At 39.0% G+C, this 13,609-nt stretch overlaps 2 long non-coding RNA genes across 2 annotated transcripts in view; one reads left to right on the forward strand and one right to left on the reverse strand.

Moving 5' to 3' along the window:
* The window catches only part of LOC136882338 (uncharacterized), a 39,417-nt gene extending 31,938 nt beyond the window's left edge, over positions 1 to 7,479 (forward strand). The window contains exon 4 of the long non-coding RNA XR_010861145.2: positions 7,271 to 7,479. This is a non-coding gene — a long non-coding RNA (uncharacterized lncRNA). The remainder of the gene's footprint in view (positions 1 to 7,270) is intronic.
* Positions 7,480 to 9,114: 1,635 nt separating this feature from the next.
* Positions 9,115 to 13,609, reverse strand: part of LOC136882160 (uncharacterized) — a 39,267-nt gene continuing 34,772 nt past the window's right edge. The window contains exon 3 of the long non-coding RNA XR_010861105.2: positions 9,115 to 9,229. This is a non-coding gene — a long non-coding RNA (uncharacterized lncRNA). The remainder of the gene's footprint in view (positions 9,230 to 13,609) is intronic.

Raw genomic sequence — 13,609 nt, forward strand, 5'->3', positions numbered from 1 at the left:
ATAATACATTAATTTACTCTCTTTAATCACAGTCCGACTCGTTGGCTGAATGGTCAGCATACTGGCCTTCGGTTCAGAGGGTCCCGGGTTCTATTCCCGGCCGGATCGGGGATTTTAACCTTCATTGGTTAATTCCAATGGCTCGGGTATTTGTGCTGTCCCCAACATCCCTGCAACTCACACACCACACATAACACTATCCTCCACCACAATAACACGCAGTTACCTACAAATGGCAGATGTCGCCCACCCTCACTGGAGGGTCTGCCTTACAAGGGCTGCACCCGGCTAGAAATAGCCACACGAAATTATTATTGTATTGTAATCACAGTTCAATACGGATCTATCATTATGAAACTTATTTCATTTAAATACCAGGATCTGCCGAGAACTGCTGTCGAGGAGAGCTCTGTGGGCTACTATGGTAATAAATTTTAGAAAAACATCACAATTTTACATGCTGTTACGAACATTGCTATAACTTCTAAACAACTTGTCTGATTTTGTTCAAAATAAGTGGATACACAGTTCATATCATGCATATGTTGTATATACATACAAAAAGGTGGCATGCAAAGTAACAAACTGCCGAATTACCTTCTTGTTGGAATAAAATTCGAATCAACAGGTGCCCATGACCACTTGGGTGAGCATTCACTAATATTACTACCATTATGTACATCACACGTAATTTCCTGCTATGCATAATCATCATCACTAACACTGTCATTATCACTTGGATTATTCTCATCACTGCTGCATTAGATAAATACAGACTATGCAAGGACACCGCCATGTTGTTTACAACGATGGACGTTGATGAAACAAATTCCTTTTTCACCAACACAATGCCGCATTACTGTAGAAGATACTCCCCTGCAGAGAATGATACCCTGTGCTGTGAGCCATGCTAAAAGTTGATGTTGACAACCAACAGATGGCACGCATATGTACATCTAAAACATCACTAGCCTAGTCCGTACTTGTATACGTCAAACCGCTCCTGGCGTATGTTTTGTACGTCCGTACACGTACACGTCGAACCGGCTTCAGCAGTTAATTAGCATTATCAAGTTCAAAGGTTTTTGAATTAGTTTCAAGCAATGTAATGACCATCTTCAGTAAATCAATACAAGATAAAAAAACACAACCAAGAATGAAACATAACAGTGAAATGTCTGTTTAAAGAAGTCAAGTGGGACCGTGCGAGTCATGTATGGAAGAATACAATGCTGGATTAAAATCTTTATGCGTTATTAAAATAAAGTGGCAACCACACTTTAACTTAGAATAATTCGCTGAACATATAGACTGTTGTCGAACGTATAAAAATATGCTCAGGCACGTAAGATTGTGTGTTGGGTTGACTCTAGTTGTTTGTCCAAGGCTTCTGGGTGTAGGTGTAAGCCTTCTACTTTTATCCAAGGTTGTAATGACGTCCAAAATAGTGCTGAACGAGGAAAAGTTAAGTCTTAAAGGGATATCCTAGTTGTTGAGTGGAAACGTAAAGCCATATCGATCAACCCGCTGAACGATGTGCATGATAGGATATCTAAAAAGAGACAAAATGACCATGACTTAGAAAAGCTGAACGAAAGATGGATTCAGAAAAAGAAAAAAAAACAAATGATGATTTCAAGTAACATAAAATGATTAGATGTTTTAACTGAAGATATGTGGCAAATAACTTTCTGTAGGAATATTTTGAAGTGATTGATTTTGAGACCTGTGAAGCTAAATGATGTTATTTTTCTCTGATGCAGTATAATTTGATGAGATGAGTCTCATGTTGAACAATCTTATTATCATCAGTTAATCACTTAACAAATGATAATGAAAGTACTGTTTTAGGATATCACAGGTCTGTCCAAATCATAATTTGAAATGAAAGGGGCTATCTCTAGATTATAGACAGACTAGTTTAATTCCCTGTAGTAAAGAGGAAACTTGTTTAAAAGTAATGTTTCAAGCATTGATTTTTTCATTTCCCCCTCTCTTTTGTTGGTAGCCCTGTCAAATAATGAGAACGTGAGCTTTAAGAAAATTTGATTTGGAAACAGAATAATGTGTTTTGAATGGAGTTTCTGGTTGGAAGAATAACTTGAGAAATCTCATTCCGTGCTTTGTGCTGACCGGTTTCAGACTTTCTTTCAGTTTCTCTTCCTTCCAGTCCTTCAAGTTCTCTTGATTTATTTGTTCATTATGAAGGTGTGTCTAACATTTCCTCCATTGTAACGAAGGTATTCAAGAGAATTTTATTATTTTATAGCAAGTATGGACAACCTTCTTGAAGTAGCATGTGGATGTAGAATTTTAACTGTGTTCTTCTGTGGACTGCTTTGGTACAAAAATATATTTATTATATTCGATCTCCAAGGAAGTACGATCGAAGTCTTGGGCAAATTTATTTATTTTCTCTCTTATTTAGCTGTTGGGTTAGAACATACATTACACAGTTCAAAACAATTAGGGGAACATGTTTTTGAATGTATGCCGTGCTCTACAAAACAAAACCAAACCAAACCACCCAACCTTTATTCTTTACCGTTGAAGTATACAAAAGAACACTGATCGATTCGCGTCCATTTTCAGAACACAAACGGGAATGTCCAAATAGGGGCGAAAGCAAAGTGATAACAGTCCTCCAGGGTGGATTTTTATCACAGTTGAAGAGCTTCAGTATGGTGTATGTCCTCCACGAGCATTTATCACAACTTGGCACCTATGTGGCATGCTCCGTAAAGGTCGACGGATGTCACGTTGTAGTATCAGGTCCCATTCTTCATTGAGAGCCTCTTTGAGGTCTTGGAGAGTCTGTGGTGGATTAGGACGCCCACGAACACTTCTGTCAGGCCTATCCCATGGTCGATGGGATTAAGGTTGGAGCTCACTGCTGGCCATTCCATCTCTTGAATGTCCAGTTTTCACAAGACAGCTCTGGTGATGCGCACTACATGAGGCCTGGCATTGTTGTGCATGAATACGAATTCAGGGTCAACACCGTATGCAGCAACCAAGACATGCTGTATCTGCTCGATGTACCTTGTAGCGGTAAGATTACCATGGACGACGACAAGATCTGCACGGCCATCAATACTGATGCCACCCCACATCATCACAGAACCTTGTCCGAATCAGTCGCCTTCCTGGACAACATTTGGCATGTACTGCTCACCACGGCGTCTCTATACACGTTGACGTCCATCACCCTGTGTCAGGGGAAATCTGGACTCGTCTGTGAACAACACAGGTCTCCATTGGCAAAGTAGCCAGTTGACGTGGGTACGGGCAAACAGAAGGCGAGCTGCATGATGTTGCTGTGTTAAACGGGGCACTCAAACAGGACGTCTGGGTCATAAGGACACTTCTCTTAACTGTTCCATACTGTCTGGTCAAAGACCGTGACGCCAGTGACCCTCCTGAGGTCTTGTTGCTGTTGCTGAATGACGCCGCAACGCACAGATGGTCAGATATCGGTCATCCCATGAACTTACCCTCCTTGTGAACTGGTCTGTTTCATTGTAGTGATTCCACCAGCATTGAATAACTGATGGAAAGAGATTGAGATCCATAGCAACACGACAAAATGTCCATCCTTCCTGGATCAAAGTGACGGTTCTTGCGACTTCAACCTCGTTAAGATGTCTCATGGGATGTGCTGGTTGACGTACCGGTACAACGTGCTCAAATGACTGCAGTAGCCTGTGTACCTCACGACAACACACGGGTGCACCGCTATTCACTTTGTTTTGAGGCGTCACCTGACAGTTTAATGCATGGTTATGCTTACAGATGGAGTATAACTTCGATTTGACGTACCCTGAGTAGCTAAGGTCTCAAGGTATGCTGTACGACCATTGGAACCCCATATACCAAATTAACATTCATATACCAGATATTACAAAACATGTTCCCCTCAATTTTTTGATGTGTATTTTACATTGCCTCGATCTTATCTCAAGGATTGAAGTTTATTATAAAAACCTTTAGTGAAACTTTTCAAAAGTAGCAAAGATCATAATATGAAGATATCATTACAATTCAAAGTGGACAGATTGGAGCAAATATTTGTTTAATATGACAAGGAGCAAGGGATTGGAGTAATCTGTCAAGGAAAATGTTTGATAAATTTCCAAGTTCTTTGCAAATGTTTAAGAAAAAAAGGCTGGATGAACAATTGATAGGGAATCTGTCATCTGGGCGACTGCCCTAAATGCAGATCATTGATTGATTGATAGATTTTTATTTTGAAGGGTAAATGTAATTCAGTTTACTCGTAGGCATAAACTTTTCGTGACCAACAATGCCGCTGGTTTTGATCTTCAGGTGTAACTTGTTACGCTGTAGTCCACCTTGTGCCCATATTATATGAGGATCTCGGAAATGTAGATAAGTTTTTGTTAAATTGCAAAATTATCAAAGCGACTGGGTGATGTTGAATCCAATCATAACAGTGTACAGAATATTAAAATAAATAAATTGACAAGAGGGTCCACCTTTTCAATACAATATATCAAGTAAGTGATTATGTTCAATAACTTTCCACATTCTTTGCATTTAAAAAAAGAAGTGATAGGCAATCTCCCACTTGGGTGACAGTCCTAGTGGTGATTGATTGATTGATTGATGGTGTTAATTTGAATATAATATAAGGGCTTACCAATTTGTTGTGCAAGTCAGTGATCAGAAAGTTGTCCATACTTGTCAGAAATGGTTTGTGATTTCTTTATCTAGTAGTATTGCCAACTCTTGGAAGTGCTCAACAACTTTGGTTCAGTTAACATGTATGTCCAACCCTTGTCCCGTTTTGGGTATGAAGAGAGCTTTTACGACCAGCTGCTCTTTCTGACGTCAACCTCATCAGAGGAGCTAATGACATGAAATGAATGACGTGATAGGAAGGGAGAAACACTGTGCTGGCACATAGCCTACTTCTGTTGAATAGCACCAAGGGGCCTGCTCATGGCTCGTCTCCATTCGATGGACGAATCACCATCAACAGTGTCGTATGCCCTCGCTCCGTATGAGTACTGTGGAGAGGTTTAGAATTTAATCCAGGCCTTTGGCACAGAATCTAGTGATTAGAAATTATTTACCATCCCTCTCCCACATGATGGTAATTTATTCCCTGATGAACAGGACTCGAACTGGCTAACTTTGGTGTAGGACCAGGCAGGCTATGTGGAGCAAATATCATAAAATCTTTACGAAATCAATTGCTAGTGTTTGGACCTCCTAGGAAGCTTGACTGAACAGTGCAGTCTTTCGGCATTTGAGAGTACAAGAGACTTACTCTAACCAAGCGAGTTGGCCGTGCGGTTAGGACTGCGTAGCTGTGAACTTGTATTTGGGAGATGGTGGGTTCGGGGCTACCCTAAAAATGGTTTTCTGGCATTTCGCATTTGCACACCAGGTAAATCTTTGCGATGTTAAAACATTAGCAAAGAGGCTTAATCTAATGAGATAATAAGTCTCTTACGACTTATAGTAGTTGAAGGGGTGATAAACATATGCTTTTTCAATATCTTGTGCCAACAGAACCAAAGAAATAACTGTGCCATTTTAAACTTCGGTAAAAATGAAATGGCGTATGGCTTTTAGTGCCAGAGTGTCCGAGGACTGTTCGGCTCGCCAGGTGCATGTCTTTTGATTTGACGCTCATAGGCGACCTGCACATCGTGATGATGAAGAAGACCCTCCGTAATTAACCAATGACAGTTAAAATTCCTGACCCCTGTGACCAAAGGCCAGCACACTAACCACGTAGCCATGGAGCCAGACTTGAACTGCAGTAATTGTAAAATTTCCGTGACTCAGGAGGCTGTACGCCAGCCTCTCAGGTTCAAATCGTGGCAACTCCATGTGACATTTATGCTGGACAAAACGGAGGCGGGACAGATTTCCCCCCGGTTTTCCTTGTCTCTTTCATTCCAGCAACACTCTCCAATATCATTTTCGCCTGTCAGTCATTAGTCATTGCCTCATAGCCGTGCAACAGGCTTCAGCAGCCATTACAGTTCCTGCCATCGCTGCTAGACGCGGGCTTCATTCATTCCACTCCTGACCTGGTTGAATGACTGGAAACAGGCTGTGGATTTTCATAATAGCAATTATATTTACATATACACTTCCAGTTGTTGGCACTACTGCTGTGTTTAATGTTTTGATAACAGCTTATCGTTGCACCTGCAGAAACACCTGTGTGAAATTTTTCGACTTGACATATCAAGTTTTATAAATCTATCAGTTTCATGCCCGTATTGATACTTGGTATTCACAATTACAAAAAATGGGTACCTTCCACCTAATCAATGCTTATTATTTCTTGTTACTGTACAGTACCGGTTTCGACCTTCACAGAGGTCATCCTCAGCTGGTCATGAGGTATAAAGTTGACAAAACATATGAAGGATGTCATATGACATGAGTGATGATATTAAAATATACAATGATATTACGTATTATTAGCATGTCCAACAGCACAACTACAAAGAGGGAGCATCTGCACCTATTTAATATCATAACGAGATTAGTACTAAAGAAATTAATGACACACTACAATATTTCGATGTAAATCATTCAACATCTCAACTGTATGAATGCACAAGATGAACAATTCACACCATTGAGTATTCTAGAATGCTGGGTACAAACATACCTGTGAACATATGCAACGCTTTACCAACATTAATAAAACTCCAAAGAGTACCTCAAGAATTTTATGGACATCGTAAGTTGTAGAAATTGTATTTTAACATATTATGTGTTACTTACGGACAGTACACTAGAATTTTAAGTAGCATATACGTCACATAAACATCGACGCTTGTTTTTTAAACCAGAGGACACGTAATATCATTGTATATTTTAATATCATATGACAATTCATCATTAGATTTAGTAATATTTTAAAATTATATGTTAAGTGAACTTTAGATATCATGACCAGCTGAGGATGACCTCTGTGAAGGTCGAAACCGGTAATATATAGTAACAAGAAATAATCAAGTATTGATTAGGTGGAAAGTACCCATTCTTTGTAATTGTGAAATTGAGATATCAAGACCCTAGCTGTTCAGTACCGAGAGTTGCCTCAAAGAATTCGCAGACATTGCATAGTAGTGTTATTTGCAGGTGCTTCGATGATATGTATGGAGTACTGCTATTGCACAAGTGGGGGAGTTATATTGCTCCCTTCTTGTGCAATAGCAGTACTGTATTGTATGTACTTGCTAATATTAATTTTTCCAATTTTTTTTTTCTTGAACAGGAAAGTCTGCGATTCATAAAAGTTTCGACGCTAGACCTGGACACTGAAAATGAGGTGTTGGACTTAGGGTATATTTTAAAGCTGTTTTTCTGCTCAAAATGCATATTTTTTTGGTAAAATTCCTGAATTTTCTAGAAATTTTTGTAATTTTTAATAAATTCAATGGAATAATTCTAAGTTTTTTTCTGATTTATATATTTATTTTTTATATAATTTTAGAAAAATAAATGAAGAAAAAAAAATTTTAGAAAAATAAATGAAGAAAAAAAAACTAAGTCCAAATTTACGTAATTTTGGTTTATTCCAAATGGAAAACCTGAAATTTTAACCATCCTTTTTTTATTCACTTCAAGATGGACATTTGAGCCAAAGCTGTACTTGCTGCAATAAAGATATCACAACTTGCTTTATTACATGAAAAGGAAAATATATGGAGCATATATAAACAAGTCTTTTCTTTTTATCCTTTATTGTATCATTTTCTCAATGTTACAGTAAGTTATACAATTGATCAAGGCTGAGAAATACAACTACTTTGGTTTCATCATATGTTAAGTATCCTGAACATTGTTTTTTACTTTTTCATGAAAATTTCCAGACAAAAACTGTTAAAGAAAACCAACAGTTGTCACAATAACTGAACATCTGAAGAGAACAGCAAAACCACACACAGATGCCTTATTTACAACTGGCATGAGCCACATTCTCAAATAGTGTAATATACTGGGATGCTAAAAAATGTTATACATGGTTATTCAGCTAACTAATGAACCATTGAAGATAACATTCTCTTTCCACTTTCAGTTATGGGACTGGCTCTTAAATGGAACTACCCATAGTCTTAAACCTACAAATATTACAAATTCAGTACCATGATTAACTTAGAAAATCAGATAAGTACTTCACAAAAATACAATGGCAAATGAAACAGGTTTGAATAAATCATATCTCAAAGTACTTTTCTGATCTTCAAAATAATCAGCACTGAATTTATAATGTTTATAGGTTTAAGGCTGTGTATGTATGTATGTTTAGTCATCAGCCCGAAGGCTGGTTGGATCCCCAACAGTTCCGCCATGAGCTGTCATAGATGGCCTAGGCATCACTGAAGAGGCGTACTAGGGAAATGAGGAGTGAGGTAGTTTCCCGTTGCTTTCCTCACCGAGCCAGAAGTTGCTATTACATATCAGTCTGCCAAGCCCACTGAAATGCATGCACCAACAGACCCTATGAGCAATATTTTCACACCATTCATAGCAGGGACTGGCTGCGTAAGGAATGGCATTACTAGCATCGCTCATACCTCAGTCACTTTCATTTTGTCAAAGCCAAGGATAAGACAGAGACAGATCAATGAAAGTAACAAAATTGCTCTAGCCCATACCAGAAGACTTAGTGCACTGTAAACACTAGGTCCCGCCAGCAAAGGCATTAAGGCTGTGTATAAAACCATATCTCCATTTAAAAAAAGTTAGTACCATTATCTCAAGATATTGACCCTGCAAAAAAAGTACTGTTAAGTCTGATGGGCCCCTTGCAAGTTATATCAACTTATTCCACAATTTACTCCACCCATCTAGAAAAACTACTGAAAATGATCAGCAACTTGCAAAATTTTTGAAGAAATCATCCTTATCAATATAAAATATAATACATTACAAACAATCCAGAAATAACTAAAAACTGCACCAGTTACTTTTATTTTGCATTTAATTGTCAAAATAAAATATAAAATTTACTGGACATAATAGTCATCAAAAAGTCCAGTTATATGCATTGTTATATCACATGGTAATAAAAACTCACTGTGTCCCTACACTTTCTTGCAACACTGTAGTTATTTTCATGAATGCAAAATTAAGCCACTATTTTCCTATCTTGGTTGCAGAACAATTTTCTAACTGCCACATTAAATCTCCATCTCATCCATGCAGTACAGGAGAATACAGCTCTCAGCAACTGCAAACAAAGAAAATATGTTTGAAAATTAATCCCTTAAATTGGAATATTACTTTGTGAGAAACAAATCTGTCAAGGTTTATTTAGCCAATGGCACATGTCATAGGATCCATCAACAATGTTCATTCATGCTGTACAGGGATGTGCCACATGCATTATCAGTACCCAGTAAAAAACCTCTGCAATCAACCACCCAAGGTCCCCATGAGGCATAGAGGACCTACTACAATACATTACTCCAATCCTGAAACCAGGAGAGTAATCTCTTATTGTTGTCCAAATCACTGTTTGGATACAGGCATGGTTCTCCTTAATACAGTTTATTACTGCAGTGAACATTTTATCATTAAGCCTAATAAATGTTTGCATCCATTCTCCAAATTGTCAGTTTATTTTTCCTATACATTAAATATTATATCATTTGAATGGGGAACATCCAAATGACTGCCAACACTAAAAGTGGTAAAACAGTAACATAATGTGCAGCCCACAACTGTGCTGTGTGTATAATAGTACCAGGTGTCAACAATTAAACCACCTGTATTCAGCACAACACAGCACAGGCTGCAATGATTATAGGAATCAAATTTCATAGACATGCTAGCTAAGCTACAAACTCACAAATTATGTCATAGGAACAATCATTGCATTCAGCTTACATGACTGCATTCTTGGTCCATTTTTCTTCAAGTGACCCCTCATGGGCCTGTTAGGTGCACCTTATAAGAGGGACCTCCTTGTGCAACACAATTCCAGCTTCACAAGAACACAACTGTGACCACACTGCTGTTTTTATTCAAGGTGGGACAACACCACATATCACTCACCAGGTGAGAGATTTGTTGCAAGGTATCCATGTAACTTCTGGTTGTGGGGATATCAGCAACATATCCAGTCTTTGCCTGATCTGAAGGCTAGCATACATGTCACTCATATGCTGCAGGCAACTCTCAACCATGACATTACAGATGCAGGATGTTGCCAAGTTGGGAGGCCATTCAAACAGTGTAACCATAAATCCTAACATGCCAGAATGACCATTTTCCCATGTGATTTTTCTGCAACTCTGCTCAATAGAGCACCATATTTTGCACCTCATGGCAAGACATGGAACTAATTTTTGTGGCATAATTCATGAGCACATTGCTTAGTTAACATAGCTACAAAATTTCAGACGCCTACGATCATTACAGCCCGTGCTGTGCCACGCTGTTTAACTGTGTACACCCAGTATACAAGAATCTGCCACCTGGGCAACTGCCCTAAATGCAGATCAATAGCAATTGGTCAAATTGAAACAGGGTGATAGTGGTCCACAACTGATTATACTGAAAAAGCAAACCAACAGTTTATTGTGTTATGGACATACACCACATAATGTAGCTCATAGTAATTGTTCAAAGTAACAACCACCAGCCTCAAGGCATGCATGGCAACAGCACAAACTGCAATATTCTCTCAATGATCCCTGATGCCTGTTGAACCAGGAGACAGGCAGCTTGGACCCCCTATTTTACTGAAGATGGCTTAAAGAAGTCAAATGTTTGACTTATTACTCCATCTAATGGTGGAACTATGATGTATTGATTTAGGATACTTTTAATTTTTCCTTTGTAAAATGAAAACCATCAATACATCACATTCAACTAATTACAGGCCACAAACTCTTGGTGTTGCTCACATAGTGGTAGTAATTACAGGCAATTTACATGCACAGTATCACACATTATGGTTATGGTAACACCCACAGACAACACAAACCCATGGTTTTCATCACCAACAGTCAAACCAGTGTTTTTTCTCACAGAATGGCACCAACCACAGGCAACATAGACCCATGGTGTTCCCTGTAAAGTGGTACTACTCATAGGTAACACAGACACATTGGAACTGCCCAGTGGAATGCACATGACACTTATCACAAACCCAGACTCATAGTGTTTCTCAAATAATTGTACTGCTTCTATGTAACAGACCTATTATTTTCCTCACAAGGTGGTACTAGTCGCAAGAAACTTCGACCCATGGTGTTCTGCAAGTAATGTTACCAATCACAAGTAATCACAGGGTTCTAATATCATCCCTTACAACAGGAGGGGATACCATGGGTATATTCGTCTACATCCCCCACCCACAGGGAGTAGAACAGGTAGATCATTTCAAGTATTCAGGAAGTGTGTTCTCCCAGGTGGTGTAAATCTAATGCAGTGTGCTCACAGTTGCAGTCAACAGTATTCTGTAAGAAGGAAGTCAGCTTCTTTACATAACTGTTTTCAGACCAGCTTTTCTTTTGGGAGCAAAAGCTGGGCAGATTCAGGATATCTTATTCATAAGTTAGAAGTAACAGGCATGAAAGAAGCAAGAATGACTGCTGGTACAAACAGGTGGAAACAATGAGGAGGGTGCTTGTGATGAGATGAATGATAAGTTGGAAGTGAACTCAACTGATGAAGCTGTACACAAACCAGCTTCAGTAGTGGAGTTGTGAGAGATTAATGGAGGGTAGGTTACCCAGGATAATAATAATAATAATAATAATAATAATAATAATAATAATAATAATAGCTTTACATCCCACCGACTACTTTTTAAGGTCTTTGGAGACACCAAGGTGCCAGAATTTAGTCCCACAGGAGTTCTTTAACATGCCAGTAAATCTACCAACACAGGGCTGTCGTATTTGAGCACCTTCAAATACCACCGGACTGAGCCAGGATCAAACCTGCCAAGTTGGGGTTAGAAGGCCAGCGCCTTAACCGTCTGAGCCACTCAGCCCAGCACCGAGGAGAATAATGGACTGTTATAGAGGGTAAGAGAAATAGAGGGAGAACAAGACAATGGTTAGACTCAAGTTTCTAACAATTTAAAGATAAGAGGTATAGATTTAGTTACAAATATAGGATTGTGCTGTTTAGTAAATTCAGAGGCTTGCAGACTGAACACTGAAAGACATACGAGTCTAAATATGTATGTGTAGAATGGTATAGAAATAGATTGACAAAACAGATATTCAAGTACTTTTGGGAGAAAAAGTCAACAAGCTGGATTCAAGAGGGCAAGAAAGATCTAAAGAGAATAAGAGAAAGCTACAGAAAGGAGATTTTTTAAAGTTAGATTTTAAGAATGGAAGGATTCTAAGAAAGAATGAAAAGGAGACCCAGTCAAAAGTGGACTGAAGGAGAACAAACCGAAGTGCAATGAAGGAATATTGGAAAGGGCAGGAGAGGAAACAAGGACGAATTGAAATCTACATGTGGTCCCTAGCAGGCCTCATCGTAGATATGTAGATGTATTTGAGCTTAAGCCAAGTGCATGGGACACCATTACTAAACTACCGGTCACTTATGAACCTTTGGTATACCAAATGAGACCATTGTGAGCTGGGGCAAACCAACATTGAAAACCTCAATATCAATCTCTACACTCAACCCACTTCATTAAATAAATTTAAAATATTTTATCTGCTTCTATGTCACTAGGGATTCTTTTCTCCACACTATCATTAGAATAATGTTCTTATATTCTGTATTGTAATTAGGTTACACTATGTGCATTATATTTGGCTGCTATGTTTCGAACAACCCAGGTGTGGAGGTTAAGTATGGTTTCGATGGAGGGCTTTTCAATCTAGGAAAACTTTGCTCCCAGAGGCTCACCCAAGTTCCAAAGGTAACCAAAAATGGTGATGCAGCATCACCTACACTCACAACACCAGAGGAATTGCAACAGTAAGTTAACTGCTATAAGAATGCATGTGATTGTTTTGGTCTCACAATTAACATTGAAAAGACCAAGGGCCTGGCACAACCCTTCCACATTTCAACATCTCCATCATAGATACTCCACTGGAGCAGGCAGACCACTTCATACTTTGGTAGTATCCTATCTGTGCACTGTAACTGTGACCAAGATGCTGCCCATGCAGCATTTGGACAATCACACCAGGTGTTCATCAATAAAGACTTGACCGTGAAGACTTAACTCATGGTGTACCACGCTCTTGTCATCACAACATTGCTGTATGGTTGTGAAACTTGGACCGTTTACATACGTAACTTGGAAAAAGCTTGAGCGGTTCCACCAACAAAAACTTCGATCCATCCTTAGGATCAAAAGGGAAGACCATGTCACCAACATTGCTGTTCTCGACGAAGTGCATGCGAAGAGCATTGGTCATCAGCTTAGAAGGATTTGCCATGTCTGTCAGGTGAGTGATACCAGATTCCCACACCAAATATTGTATGATGAACTTTGTTCCAGCACCAGACCTCACGGAGCCCCCACGAGGTTCTACAAGGACCAGCTAGCTCACTATGAAGAAGACAGGTCTCAATCCACACACCTGAGACGTGCTTGCTCAAGACCGTTCAATTTGGCGCT

This window comes from Anabrus simplex, chromosome 10 (genome assembly GCF_040414725.1).
Source record: "Anabrus simplex isolate iqAnaSimp1 chromosome 10, ASM4041472v1, whole genome shotgun sequence".
In the NCBI taxonomy this organism is placed as follows: domain Eukaryota; kingdom Metazoa; phylum Arthropoda; class Insecta; order Orthoptera; family Tettigoniidae; genus Anabrus; species Anabrus simplex.